Source organism: Somniosus microcephalus, chromosome 28, assembly GCF_052327205.1.
Source record: "Somniosus microcephalus isolate GS21.2 chromosome 28, FLI_Smic_1.0, whole genome shotgun sequence".
NCBI lineage: Eukaryota > Metazoa > Chordata > Chondrichthyes > Squaliformes > Somniosidae > Somniosus > Somniosus microcephalus.
The window spans coordinates 32,143,260-32,157,524 of NC_141014.1; positions in this window are offsets into that span (position 1 = coordinate 32,143,260).

A 14,265-nucleotide genomic window follows, 5' to 3' on the forward strand; every position below is an offset into this window, starting at 1 on the left:
CCAACATAACAAAAAAAAACAGATTATCAGGTCATTAACACATTGCTGTTGGTGGGAGCTTGCTGTGCGCAAATTGGTTGCCGTGTTTCTCATATTACAACAGTGACTACACTTCAAAAAGTACTTCACTGGCTGTAAAGCGCTTTGAGACGTCCGGTGGTCGTGAAAGGCGCTATAGAAATGCAAGTCTTTTTTTTATATGGAAGCCCATCTGCCTGCTGAAGTGAACATAAAAGTTCTCCACAGTCCGGAGGGTCCAGGAAAGTACGATAGTTCTGTCGCTAATATTTCAGTAAACTATAATGGTAGACATGTGAAATTTTACATCTGCCTAACCCATGAGAAAGACACAGCAATACAATTATACACTCTATTCTTCCAAACTGTCCCAGGAGAGAACTTACTGTGCTAGATAACAACAGGGTGAAGTCCTTGGTGATTACTGCTTTAGCACAAGTGATAGCGATGGGAACAGTTTGAGGTCACGCGTTAAGAATTTCACACAGAAAGCCTATTGCACAATATTAAAAATGTATGAGTGTCATATTAGCTCAGCTGTTATTGTTTCTGAGGCAGCAGGCGATGGGATCAAGCCATGAGCACGTAAGGCCGGCGCTTCAGTGTAGCAATACGAAATGCTGCATCGCTGGAGGTGCCGATCTTCAGATGAGACATTAAACCAAGGACCCGCCAGTCTGTTCCAGTTAAAGAGCCCACACGTCTTTGAAGAAGAGCAAGGAGTCCTCCTGGTGTCTTAGCCAACATTCTTTCCTTAATCAGTGTCAGCCAGTGGCTCAGTGGGTCGCCCTCTCGCCTGCTGAGTTGGAAGGTCGTGGGTGACGTAAGAAAACTACTAGGCACTTGGTCGGAGTATTAAACAAGGCTTTAATCGACTGTTTCACAACATGGAGGTCTAGTTATCCTTCACTAGTTCCTGTTTACAAAATGTCCCTGCACAAGCTGGGCCCGTGCCCGAGTATTTATACTCTCCCTGGACAGCGCCACCAGCAGGCCGCCCAGTATATTTCATAAGTCATTTCTACATGAATGGCACGATTTATGTCAGTGGGTTCAAGTCCCGCTCCAGAGACTTGAGCACAAAAATCTAGGCGGACACTCCCGGTGTTAACCCCTCGCTTCTGTGAGGAGGATCTACCCCTAACTCGGGGTATCAGGGTTCGCTGCTTTAGGAGACTCAACACACCGGTCAGTCTATTGTCACTTTCTCAGTAATACACAAAGTCAGAAACTGTAAAATAAGTAAAGGTACTGGACTTCACTCTGAGAAGCCCTTGTGTTTGCACACAAGAAAGTCTCCTCTAGAGTGCGCCCTTAGACTCACGGGGCTACAATATTTATACGTTTTCATAAATTGCAAGTCATCATGAGAATACAGAAAACTAGGCGATCACACGCTACACAAATAATTTGTTTCTTTTTACAGAGTTCTGTTTAAAATTCACTTTTGCTTTCAACAAAATTCGACCATGAGACTGTCTCCAACAGTTATCTAAACATTCTGTTCCTGTCCTTTCTTATCTATGTGTACTGCATTCCCACAGTCCTGCATCAGTTTTTACACTTAAACTATTCACTGCATGTCAAGTAGTCCATCATGCCTTGCGAATCATTGGTACAGCAGTATTGGATTAACACCTAGCTTAACATCGGTGCAGTGCTGAGGGAGTGCTGCACTGTCGGAGGTGCAGTGCTGAGGGAGTGCTGCACTGTCTGAGGGGCAGTGCTGAGGGAGTGCTGCACTGTCTGAGGGGCAGTACTGAGGGAGTGCTGCACTGTCTGAGGGGCAGTGCTGAGGGAGTGCTGCACTGTCTGAGGGGCAGTACTGAGGGAGTGCTGCACTGTCTGAGGGGCAGTGCTGAGGGAGTGCTGCACTGTCTGAGGGGCAGTACTGAGGGAGTGCTGCACTGTCGGAGGGGCAGTGCTGAGGGAGTGCTGCACTGTTGGAGGTGCAGTGCTGAGGGAGTGCTGCACTGTCTGAGGGGCAGCGCTGAGGGAGTGCTGCACTGTCTGAGGGGCAGTACTGAGGGAGTGCTGCACTGTCGGAGGGGCAGTGCTGAGGGAGTGCTGCACTGTCTGAGGGGCAGTACTGAGGGAGTGCTGCACTGTCGGAGGTGCAGTGCTGAGGGAGTGCTGCACTGTCTGAGGGGCAGTACTGAGGGAGTGCTGCACTGTCGGAGGTGCAGTGCTGAGGGAGTGCTGCACTGTCGGAGGTGCAGTGCTGAGGGAGTGCTGCACTGTCGGAGGTGCAGTGCTGAGGTGCAGTGCTGAGGGAGTGCTGCACTGTCTGAGGGGCAGTACTGAGGGAGTGCTGCACTGTCGGAGGTGCAGTGCTGAGGGAGTGCTGCACTGTCTGAGGGGCAGTACTGAGGGAGTGCTGCACTGTCGGAGGTGCAGTGCTGAGGGAGTGCTGCACTGTCGGAGGTGCAGTGCTGAGGGAGTGCTGCACTGTCGGAGGGGCAGTACTGAGGGAGTGCTGCACTGTCGGAGGTGCAGTGCTGAGGGAGTGCTGCACTGTCGGAGGGGCAGTGCTGAGGGAGTGCTGCACTGTCGGAGGTGCAGTGCTGAGGGAGTGCTGCACTGTCGGAGGTGCAGTACTGAGGGAGTGCTGCACTGTCGGAGGTGCAGTGCTGAGGGAGTGCAGCACTGTCGGAGGTGCAGTGCTGAGGGAGTGCTGCACTGTCGGAGGTGCAGTGCTGAGGGAGTGCTGCACTGTCGGAGGTGCAGTACTGAGGGAGTGCTGCACTGTCGGAGGTGCAGTGCTGAGGGAGTGCCGCACTGTCGGAGGTGCAGTGCTGAGGGAGTGCTGCACTGTCGGAGGTGCAGTGCTGAGGGAGTGCCGCACTGTCGGAGGTGCAGTACTGAGGGAGTGCTGCACTGTCGGAGGTGCAGTGCTGAGGGAGTGCCGCACTGTCGGAGGTGCAGTGCTGAGGGAGTGCAGCACTGTCGGAGGTGCAGTACTGAGGGAGCGCCGCACTGTCGGAGGTGCAGTGCTGAGGGAGTGCTGCACTGTCGGAGGTGCAGTGCTGAGGGAGTGCACTTCACAGCCAATGAATTACTTTTGAACTGCCGTCACCATTGTTGAATGACAATAATATAAATTCCCAGTTAATCTGGTTTGAGGGATAAATTTTGGCCAGGACACCAGGAGAACTCTCCTGTTCCTCTTTGAATAGTGCCATGAGATCTTTTACATTCACCTAAACAGGCAAATGGAACCTCGGTTTAACGTCTCAACCACACGACCTCCAACAGTGCTGTACTCCCTCAGTGCAGGGCGGAAGTGAGCCTTAACGGTTAACTTCCTTTTTTTGAGAGCTAGTAACTGAACTGTAAGGATGGAAGAGGGGTGGAAAGGAAAATTCAGGGAAGATACGAGAGATAGATTTGGCAAAGAACCAAAAGGAACAATTACTGAACGTACAGGAAGACAGCAGTTGCTGCCTCTTTTCAATAATGTTTTTCAACTCCAATAGTGGACTTAGATAGGAGGGATCACATTAGCTATTAAAAATGTGTGGTTCTAATTGCATAGGTGCTTCGTTCTTCAAAGCCCTATCTGAGGGGCTATCTGACGTTAAACCAAGACCCCAGTCAGCTCTCTCAGGTAGACATGGCACTTGTTATAAATCTCATCATTTATCAAGAAACTACTCATGAAATAACGCTGGACGGCCAGCTGGTGGCGCCGTCCAAGGAGTTTTAATACTCGGGTGTGGGCCCAGCTTGTCAGGGACATTTTGTAAGACAAGGAACTAGTGAAGTACAACTAGACCTCCATGTTCTGAAACAGGTTGATTAAAGCCTTGCTTTATACTCAAACCAAGTGCGTAGTGAGTTTTATTACGTCAGCACTATTTTGAAGAAGAGCAGGGGAGTTCTCCCCGGTGTCCTGGAGCCAATATTTATCCCTCAACCCACATCACTAAAAACAGATTATCTGGTCATTATCACATTGATGTTTGTGGGAGCTTGCTGTGCGCAGATTGCCTGCCGTATTTCCTACATAACAGTAGTGACTACACTTCAAAACTACTTCATTGCGCTTTTGGGACATCCTGATGTCGTGAAAGGTGCCGTATAAATGTCAGCCTTTAGTTTTTCTTTCTAAAGATGTATTAACTACTCGTTCGTTGATTGTTGTTTATTGGGTGCGAATAGGTTGCCTAATCTGGCTACACAACAACAGTCCCTGTACTTCAAAGTAATTAACATAGAAACACAGAAGATAGGAGCAGGAGTAGGCCATTCGGCCCCTCGAGCCTGCTCCGCCATTCAATGCGATCATGGCTGATCATCCAAATTCAGTACCCTGTCCCTGCCTTCTCCCCATATCCCTTGATCCCTTTAGCCTCAAGAAATATATCCAACTCTTTCTTGAATATATTTAATGAACTGGCCTCCACCGCCCTCTGTGGCAGAGAATTCCACAGGTTCACCACTCTCTGGGTGAAGAAATTCCTCCTCATTTCAGTCCTAAATGGCTTACCCCTTATCCTTAGACTATGACCCCTGGTTCTGGACTCCCCCGCCATCGGGAACATCCTTCCTGCATCTAGTCTGTCTAGGCCTGTTAGAATTTTATAAGTTTCAATGAGATCCCCTCTCGTTCTTCTAAACTCCAGTGAGTATAAGCCCAATCGACCCAATCTCTCCTCATACGTCATTCCTGCCATCCCAGGTATCAGCCTGGTGAATCTTCGCTGCACTCCTTCCATGGCAAGAACGTCCTTCCTCAGGTAAGGCGACCAAAACTGCACACAATACTCAAGGTGTGGCCTCACCAAGGCCCTGTACAACTGCAGCAAGACATCCTTGCTCCTGTACTCGAATCCTCTCGCTACGAAGGCCAACATACCATTTGCCTTCTTAACCGCCTGCTGCACATGCATGCTTACCTTCAGATGGTTTCTGAGAGAATGGTCATAAGATGCTATATAAATGCAAGTCTTTCTTTCCTACTGGTGCCAATACGCTGAATAACGCCTCGTTCTAACAAAGAATGAGTTAGAGTTAGAGAATCTTCATTTCAATGCAATGGGGAGGTGAGCAGGAAGAAGAGCATATAAAACATATTTGAGGCTTAGTGTACAGATTATCTGGCCATTTATCTCGCTGCTGTTTGTGGGAGCTTGCTGTGCGCAAATTGGCTACCGCGTTTCCTACATTACAACAGTGACTGCACTTCGAAAAGTACTTCAGTGGCTGTAAGGTGCTTTGGGACGTCCTGAGGTCGTGAAAGGCACTATAGAGATCCTACTTTTTTCTTTCTTCTTTCTGTCTAGTTCTGGGACCCCAAGGATTGAGTGCTGTCAGTGTTTAAGCTCTGTCCTAAATCTGAACAAAGCAAACTACACAGGTACGAGAGGCGAGTTGGCTGAGGTAGGTTGGGAAACTAGATTAAAAGATATGACAGTAGAAAAGCAATGGCAAACATTTAAACAAATAATTCATAATTCGAAACGAATATACATTCCCTTAAGAAATAAAAACACCACGGGGATAAATGGTCCACCTGTGGCTAACAAGAGAAATTAAAGATAGTATCAGATCAAAGGACGAGGCTTATAATGTTGCCAATAAAATAGTAAGCCTGAGGATTGGGAGGATTTTAGAATTCAGCAAAGGAGGACCAAGAAATTGACAAACCAATGGAAAATAGAATATGAGAGTAAACTAGCGAGAGACATTAAAACAGACTGTAAAAGCTTCTATAGGTATGTAAAAAGGAAAAGATTAGCAAAAGTAAACGTGGGTCCCTTACAGGCTGAGACAGGAGAAATTATAATGAGGAATAAGGACATGGCAGAGAAATTAAACAAATACTTATGTCTGTCTTCATGGAAGAAGATGCAAAAATCATTCCAGAAATAGTGGAGCTCCAAGGGCCTAGTGAGAATGAGGAACTGAAAGAAATTAGCATTAGTAAAGAAATAGTACTGGAGAAATGAATGGGAATGAAAGCCGATAAATCCCCTGAACTTGATGCCCTATATCCTCGGGTTTTAAAAGAGGTGGCTATAGAGATAGTGGATGCATTGGTTGTCATCTTCCAAAATTCCATAGATTCTCGAACGGTTCCCGCGGATTGGAAGGTAGCAAATGTAACCCCACTATTTAAGAAAGGAGGGAGAGAGAAAATGGGGAACTATAGACCAGTTAGCCTGACATCAGTAGTAGGGAAAATGCTAGAATCTATTATTAAGGACGTGGTAACAGGGCACTTAGAAAATAATAATAGGATTAGGCAGAGTCAACACAGGTTTATGAATGGGAAATTGTGTTTGACAAATCTGTTAGAGATTTTTGAGGTTGTAACTAGCAGGATAGATAAGGGGAACCAGTGGATGTGGTGTATTTGGATTTTCAGAAGGCATTCGATAAGGTTATTAAACAAAATTAGGGCTCATGGGATTGGGGGTAATATACTAGCATGGATTGAGGATTGGTTAACGGACAGAAAGCAGAGAGTAGGAATAAACGGGTCATTTTCGGGTTGGCAGGCTGTAACTAGTGGGGTACCGCAAGGATCAGTGCTTGGGCCTCAGCTATTCACAATCTACATCAATGATTTGGATGAGGGGACCAAATGTAATATATCCAAGTTTGCTGATGATACAAAGCTAGGTGGGAATGTAAGTTGTGAGGAGGATACAAGGAGGCTTCAAGGGGATATAGACAGGCTAAGTGAGTGGGCAAGAACATGGCAAATGGAATATAATGTGGAGAAATGTGAAGTTATCCACTTTGGTAGGGAAAATAGAAAAGCAGAGTATTTTTTAAACGTGAGAGATTGGGAAATGTTGGTGTTCAGAGGGATCTGGGTGTCCTTGTACATGAATCACTGAAAGTTAACATGCAGGTACAGCAAGCAATTAGGAAAGCAAATGGTATGTTGGCCTTTATTACAAAAGGGTTTGAGTATAAGAGTAAAGAAGTCTTACTGCAATTATATAGGGTCCTGGTGAGACCACACCCGGAGTATTGTGTACAGTTTTAGTCTCCTTACCTATGGAAGGATATACTTGCCATAGTGGGAGTGCAAGGAAGGTTCACCAGACTGGTTCCTGGGATGGGGGGGATTGTCCTATGAGGAGAGATTGAGTAGACTAGGCCTATATTCTCTAGAGTTTAGAAGAATGAGAGGTGATCTCATTGAAACAGACAAAATTCTTACAAGGCTTGACAGGGTAGCTTCAGGGAGGATGTTTCCCCTGGCTGGGGAGTCTAGAACCAGGGGTCACAGTCTCAGAATAAGGGGTCGGCCATTTAGGGCTGGTGAGGAGAAATTTCTTCACACAGAGGGTGGTGAATCTTTGGAATTCTCTACCCCAGAGGGCTGTGGAGGCTCAGTCGTTGAGTATATCCAAGGCTGAGATCAATAGATTTTTGGATATTAAGGGAATCAAGGGATATGGGGATCAGGTGGGAAAGTGGAGTTGAGGTAAAAGATCAGCCATGATCTTATTGAATGGCGGAGCAGGTTCGAAGGGCCGAATGGCCGACTCCTGCTCCTATTTCTTATGCTCTTATGCGCTGCATGTCTTGGTTGTTGAAACTTTGCCCGTTCACTACTGAGGTGTGAATTGAACGATAGTTCACCCAAGCTGGATGGGAAGAATGGTCATCAATCAGTCTGGTACCTCGTTCACTTGGCTACTTCTCGTGCAAACTAGAAGGTGCTTGATCCATGCTCGGCAGTTAGTTGGCTGATCTTGGCTGGATCAAAGAAACTGACGTAAGAAAACTACTAGGCACTTGGTCGGAGTATTAAACAAGGCTTTAATCGACTGTTTCACAACATGGAAGTCTAGTTATCCTTCACTAGTTCCTGTTCACAAAATGTTCCTGAGCAAGCTGGGCCTGTGTCCCAGTATTTATACTCTCCCTGGACAGCGCCACCAGCAGGCCGCCCAGTATATTTCATAAGTCCTTTCTACATAAATAGCACGATTTATGTCAGAAACTATTCCTACCTATGTTTTTTTCATTCATTCAAGGGGTGTGGGCGTCCCTGGCAAGACCAGCATTTATTGCCCATCCCTAGTTGCCCCTTGAGAAGGTGGTGGTGAGCCGCCTTCTTGAACCGCTGCAGTCCGTGCAGTGAAGGTGCTCCCACAGTGCCGTTAGGGAGGGAGTTCCAGGATTTTGACCCAGCGACGATGAAGGAACGGACGATATATTTCCAAGTCGGGATGGTGTGTGTCTTGGAGGGGAACTTGGAGGTGGTGGTGTTCCCGTACCTCTGTTGTTCTTGTCCTTCTAGGCGGCGGAGGTCGTGGGTTTGGGAGGTGTTGTCGAAGAAACCTTGGCGAGTTGCTGCAGTGCATCTTGTAGATGTGTACGTGTGGATTCACCTGGACAGGAAAAGGTTGGGTTAGACTTGAGCAAGGCAGGAGGAGCATTGCCAGTGCCCATGGAGCTGTACCCCAGTGTATCACCAGGGGACATGGGGTAATGGGAGAAAATGGGTGGGACACTTGGAGGAGAAAGAAAGGCAATGAAATAGTCTTAAAAGGGATCCCTTCAAACTCCGGGGAAGAAGGAAAACGTAATCCAAGTTTTTTTTAATAGTCGTGAAGGGACTGGGTGGGGTAGATGTAATTATAAGCTGGGAAAAGCTCTGTAAATAGATCATTACAGCGGCAAAACTAAAATAAAGGCACAGAAGTGCTACATGTTTAAGCATTTCTCATTGATAGGGCTGATCATAGTACGACCTTCCCCTTTAAGAAAAGATTTTTTTGATGATTAGCTCCACCGGTACATACAGATGGAGTCCATTCACTAATTAAAGGGAAAGTGTACTTTACTGTACTGCCATGTGGTTTTTTTTTTTCGTTCCTGTGATGTGGGCATCGCTGGCAAGACCAGCATTTATTGCCCATCCCTAATTGCCCCTTGAGAAGGTGGTGGTGAGCTGCCTTCTTGAACCGTGTGATGAGGGTACTCCCACAGTTAGGGAGGGAGTTCCAGGATTTTGACCCAGCGACGATAAAGGAATGGCTGATATATTTCCAAGTCAGGATGGTGTGTGACTTGGAGGGAAACTTGGAGGTGGTGGTGTTCCCATGCGCCTGCTGCCCTTGTCTTTCTAGGTGGAAGAGGTCGCGGGTTTGGGAGGTGCTGCCGAAGAAGCCTTGGCGAGTTGCTGCAGTGCATCTTGTAGATGGTACACACTGCAGCCACGGTGCGCCGGTGGTGGAGGGAGTGACTGTTTAAGGTGGTGGATGGGGTGCCAATCAAGCGGGCTGCTTTGTCCTGGATGGTGTCGAGCTTCTTGAGTGTTGTTGGAGCTGCACTCATCCAGGCAAGTGGAGAGTATTCCATCACACTCCTGACTTGTGCCTTGTAGATGGTGGAAAGGCTTTGGGGAGTCAGGAGGTGAGACACTCACCGCAGAATACCCAGCCTCTGACCTGCTCTTGTAGCCACAGTATTTATGTTACTTGTCCAGTTAACTTTCTGGTCAATGGTGACCCCCAGGATGTTGATGGTGGGGGATTCGGCGATGGTAATGCCATTGAATGTCAAGGGGCGGTGGTTAGACTCTCTCTTGTTGGAGATGGTCATTACCTGGCACTTGTGTGGCACGAATGTTACTTGCCACTTATCAGCCCAAGCCTGAATGTCATCCAGGTCTTGCCGCATGTGCTGCTTCATTATCTGAGCCTTGACAGTGAGTGTTGGCAGGTTATTTGATTGCAGGCAGTGACACAGCCAAAGCCCATTCTTATTTTGTTCAATGTCTACATTGCCTCTGAGTCAGAAGGTCGTGGGTTCAACTCCCACTCCAGAGACTTGAGCACAAAAATCTAGGCTGACAATCCCAGTGCAGTACTGAATGAGCGCTGCACTGTCAGATGAGACAACAAGCGAGACTCTAACCATCTCCCCTTGACATTCAATGGCATTACCATCGCTGAATCCCCCACTATCAACATCCTGGGGGTTACCATTGATCAGAAACTGAACTGGACCAGCCATATAAATACTGTGGCTACAAGAGCAGGTCAGAGGCTGGGTGTTCTGCGGCGAGTGTCTCACCTCCTGACTCCCCAAAGCCTTTCCACCATCTACAAGGCACAAGTCAGGAGTGTGATGGAATACTCTCCACTTACCTGGATGAGTGCAGCTCCAACAACACTCAAGGAGCTCGACACCATTCAGGATAAAGCAGCCCGCTTGATTGGCACCCCATCCACCACCTTCAACATTCACTCCCTCCACCACCAGCACACTGTGGCTGCAGTGTGTACCATCTACAAGATGCACTGCAGCAACTCGCCAAAGCTCCTTCAACAGCACCTTCCAAACCTGCGACCTCTACCACTTAGAAGGACAAGGGCAGCAGACGCATGGGAACATCACCACCTACAAGTTCCCCTCCAAGCCACACACCATCCTGACTTGGACCTGTATCGCCGTTCCTTCACTGTCGCTGGGCCAAAATCCTGGAACTCCCTTCCTAACAGCATTGTGGGTGTACCTACACCATATGGACTGCAGCAGTTCAAGAAGGCTGCTCACCACCATCTTCTCAAGGGCAATTAGGGATGGGCACTAAATGCAGGCCTAGCCAGCGACGCCCACATCCCATCAATGAATTAAAAAAAAAAAAAAATAAACCGAGGCCCCTTCTGCCCTCTCAGGTGGACGTAAGAAGATCCCACGGGCACTTGTCATGAATCAGTCATTCATGAAAGAAAGACTTATGAAATAATAGTGAGCGGCCTACGGGTGGCGCTGTCCAGGGAGAGTATAAATACTCGGGCACGGGCCCAGCTTGCGCAGGACATTCTTAACAGGAACTAGTGAAGGACACAACTAGACCGCCATGTTGTAATACAGTTGATTAAAGCTTTGTTTAACGCTTAGACCAAGTGCCTAGTAGTTTTCTTACGTCAGCACTATTTCAAAGAAGAGCGGGGGAGTTCTCCCCAGTGTCCTGGGGCCAATATTTATCCCTCAATTAACATCACTAAAACAGATTATCTGGCCATTATCACGTTGCTGTTTGTGGGTGCTTGCTGTGTGCAATTTTGGCTGCCGCATTTCCTACATTACAACAGTAACTACACTTCAAAAAGTACTTCATTGGCTGTAAAGCGCCTTGGGACGTCCTGAGGTCGTGAAAGGCGCTATATAAATGCAAGTCTTTCTTTTTCTTTTACACAAGAGCCCTTCTAGCAGGGGGGGGGGGCATCGGAGAGTGATCAGAAGTGAGAATCCTGGCTAATTTCCCCCTCCCTAACTGGGAGAGGCTGAGGCCAATTGCAAGTGCCCTCCAAATAGCTGTCTAACTCAGTGCAGACTGCGGAGTCTCCTGGTCTATATGGCTCGGTTCATTATCGGAGAAGCTCGCTCGACAATTGGGGGAGTTGGGTTGGTGTGGGCCCCTTGGAGCAGGAATTTTCTGTAGCGATGCCCCTCATGTGGTTGCATGGCAGTGGCACCATGAAGAGGTAGGGCTACCTGCAGCTGCTTCCTGATTTGGCTGCTGAATGGGTCTAGGTCTAATTTTAGGATTAGGGCCCCTTTTGCCCCTCGCTATGTCCTGCCATAGAAATCATCGAATAGTACAGCGCAGAAGGAGGCCATTCGGCCCATCGAGTCTGCGCCGGCTCTTTCGAAGAGCAATCCAGTCAGTCCAACTCCCCCCACCCCGCTCTTTCCCCATATCCCTGCAATATTTTCTCCTCCCAAGTATTTATCCAATTCCCTTTTGAAGGCTATTGTTGAATCTGTTTCCACCACCCTATCAGGCAGTGCATTTCAAATCCTATCCACTCTTTGCGTAAAATCGTTTTTCTGTCCAGGGTTATATGTGAATGGACATTTGCTGCCACGTGTAAAACCACCCTTGAAGAATGGACAGCTTCAGGAGAGCAGGGAAGAAAACAGTGTGGAAAATATCTAAGCTGGGCAGGATAATGTGTCATTTGTGTTGGCCAGTAGTTCAGTGGGTAGCACACTCACCTCTGAGTCATGAAGGATGTGGATTCAGGGCCCACTCCAGAGATTCGAGCACAAAAATATAGGCTGACACTCCCAGTGCCAGTACTGAGGGAGTGCTACACTGTCAGAGGTGCCGTCTTTCGGATGAGACGTTAAACCGAGGCCCCGTCTGCTGTCTTGGGTGGACGTAAAAGATCCCGTGGCCACTATTTCAAAGAAGAGCAGGGGAGTTCTCCCCAGTGTCCTGGGCTAATATTTATCCTTCAACCAACATCACAGGAACAGATGATCCGGTCGTCATTACATTGCTGTTTGCGGGAGCTTGCTGTGCGCAAATTGGCTGCCGCGTTTCCTACATTACAACAGTGATTACACTTCAAAAAGTACTTCATTGGCAGTAAGGCGTTTTGGGACGTCCGGTGGTCGTGAAAGGCGCTATAGAAATGCAAGACTTTTTTTCTTTGATATTTGGAGACTGTCCCTTTAAGACCGAGTTTGAGTGGCATTCCCAAGCTCTGAGAGGCGTGGCTAACAAAATGCGGTAGCACTAACCTGATCTTATTTTTAGCAAAATCATACGTTAATAATTTAAAACATCTTAGTGCAATAAATCACCATGAGTCTAATCATTTTTAAAGCATTAATTGCTGTTCAATATGAGCGCAGGCGTGTTTCTTAACACCTAGAATCGGGTCCTGGGGCTGGGGTATAAAAGAGCTGCAGGAACCACTTCCTGCCTCTTTGTGTCCGGGCCTGGGCGTGGAGTATTGGGGGTGGCGGTGTGCAAGGGCCGGGCATGGGGAGAGAGGCAAGTGAAGAGATAGAGGCAATGCAAGGGGGGGGGGGTTAGAGGGAGCAATGCAAGTGGGGTGGGGGTTAGAGGGAGCAATGCAAGTGGGGGGGGGGTAGAGGGAGCAATGCAAGTGGGGGGGGGGGTTAGAGGGAGCAATGCAAGTGGGGGGGGGGGGTTAGAGGAGCAATGCAAGTGGGGGGGGGGGTTAGAGGGAGCAATGCAAGTGGGGGGGGGGTTAGAGGGAGCAATGCAAGTGGGGGGGGGTTAGAGGGAGCAATGCAAGTGGGGGGGGGGTTAGAGGGAGCAATGCAAGTGGGGGGGGGTTAGAGGGAGCAATGCAAGTGGGGGGGGGTTAGAGGGAGCAATGCAAGTGGGGGGGGTTAGAGGGAGCAATGCAAGTGGGGGGGGGTTAGAGGGAGCAATGCAAGTGGGGGGGGGGTTAGAGGGAGCAATGCAAGTGGGGGGGGGGGTTAGAGGGAGCAATGCAAGTGGGGGGGGGGTTAGAGGGAGCAATGCAAGTGGGGGGGTTAGAGGGAGCAATGCAAGTGGGGGGGGGTTAGAGGGAGCAATGCAAGTGGGGGGGGGTTAGAGGGAGCAATGCAAGTGGGGGGGGTTAGAGGGAGCAATGCAAGTGGGGGGGGGGGTTAGAGGGAGCAATGCAAGTGGGGGGGGGGTTAGAGGGAGCAATGCAAGTGGGGGGGGGGTTAGAGGGAGCAATGCAAGTGGGGGGGGGGTTAGAGGGAGCAATGCAAGTGGGGGGGGTTAGAGGGAGCAATGCAAGTGGGGGGGGGGTTAGAGGGAGCAATGCAAGTGGGGGGGGGTTAGAGGGAGCAATGCAAGTGGGGGGGGGTTAGAGGGAGCAATGCAAGTGGGGGGGGGGTTTAGAGGGAGCAATGCAAGTGGGGGGGGTTTAGAGGGAGCAATGCAAGTGGGGGGGGTTTAGAGGGAGCAATGCAAGTGGGGGGGGTTTAGAGGGAGCAATGCAAGTGGGGGGGGGTTAGAGGGAGCAATGCAAGTGGGGGGGGTTAGAGGGAGCAATGCAAGTGGGGGGGGTTAGAGGGAGCAATGCAAGTGGGGGGGGTTAGAGGGAGCAATGCAAGTGGGGGGGGGTTAGAGGGAGCAATGCAAGTGGGGGGGGGTTAGAGGGAGCAATGCAAGTTGGGGGGGGGTTAGAGGGAGCAATGCAAGTGGGGGGGGGAGAGGGAGTAATGCAAGTGGGGGGGGAGGGGAGTAATGCAAGTGGGGGGAGAGGAGTAATGCAAGTGGGGGGGAGGGAGTAATGCAAGTGGGGGGGAGGGGGAGTAATGCAAGTGGGGGGGAGAGGGAGTAATGCAAGTGGGGGGAGGGAGCAATGCAAATGGGGGAAGAGAGGGAGCAATGCAAGTTGGGGGGGGAAGAGAGGAGTAATGCAAGTGGGGGGGAGAGGGAGTAATGCAAGTGGGGGGGAGGGGGAGTAATGCAAGTGGGGGGGAGAGGGAGTAATGCAAGTGGGGGGA